The sequence below is a fragment of the Epinephelus moara genome, unplaced genomic scaffold (genome assembly GCF_006386435.1).
Source record: "Epinephelus moara isolate mb unplaced genomic scaffold, YSFRI_EMoa_1.0 scaffold2706, whole genome shotgun sequence".
NCBI classification, from domain to species: Eukaryota; Metazoa; Chordata; class Actinopteri; order Perciformes; family Serranidae; genus Epinephelus; species Epinephelus moara.
The window spans coordinates 1,635-2,985 of record NW_026080324.1 but is presented as its reverse complement, the minus strand read 5'-3'; positions in this window follow the sequence as shown (position 1 = coordinate 2,985).

Sequence of the window (1,351 nt, the reverse complement as noted above, 5' to 3'; positions counted from 1 at the left end):
AATTAAAGCTGCAAGCAGCGATGAACGGGCCCTCGCACCTTCACGCAACTCGGAGGGGCTGGCAGGACGTCTTCTGACGTGTCAGTTCATTTCTGTCAAAGTTAGACATCGCATGCAGGAGTGACTTTGCATATGTTTGATACAGTGCTGGAATGACATATTTCACATTTTGTATCACTTCCTCTTTCCACTAGAGGGAATTGGAGAGCGCAGTAATTATACATCATGTTTTTGTACATCGTATATACACCACAGCATTTAACTTTCAGATAACTCAAAAGATAAGTGTTTGAAACCTACTTCCTGTCACCACTAGCTAACACTATGAGTATCAGGAAATATGGTCATATAAATGTTTTCAGGGCAGAACTAATATGAATCATCTGAAGTTTAAAGGAGATCAGAACATTTACGGCAACAATATAGCAATTTCCTGTTTCATGGCGAGACCTCAAAAGTAAACCCTCTGCAGCACGTATTGACACTAATGATATGTCATGTTTGTGTACATCAAATACACACCACAGCACTGAAATTTCAGGTTAATCCAAAGATAAGTGTCTGGTAAGAAGTACTTCCTTTTACCAGTAGGTGGCGCTATGACTATCACGGAATAATGTCATATAAATGTGTTCAGGGTGGGACAAATATGAATCATGTCAAGTTTGGTGGACAACGGACCATTTACTCCAAATTTATAGCAATTTCCTGTTTCATGGCGTGACATCAAAATTAAACCCTCTGCAGCACACGTAGACACTAATGATATGTCATGTTTGTGAACATCAAATATAGACCAGAGCACTGAAATTTCAGGTGAATCCAAAGATAAGTGTCTGATAAGAAGAACTTCCTTTCGACACTAGGTGGCGCAATGATTATCAGGCAATATGGTAATGAAAACGTGTTCAGGGCGGGACTAATATGAATCATGTGAAGTTTGGTGGAGATTGGACCATTTATGCCAGAGCTACAGCAATTTCGTTTTTCATGGCGAGACCTCAAGATTCAACGCTCGGCAGCGGGCACGCCATTCAACATTGGGCAAATCCTGTGAAAATTTTTGGTCACAACGTGACTCCTTGCATTTCAATAGGGTCCTCGCACCGTTGTGACCAAACTCACTCACACTCACGCTTACATACACCAAGTTTGAAGCCAATCTGATAAAATCTGTAGGACAAGTTCGTTAATTTACAAGCCCTGGAAATGGGCAAAAACGCACAAAAGTGGCACAAGTAAATTCAAAATGTCTGACTTCCTGTTGGGTTTAGAGCATGCCTCCAAGAGGCTTTTTTGTACGTCTCTGGGCGTTACATAAGCCTGCCGAGTTTCATACATGTAGGTTAAA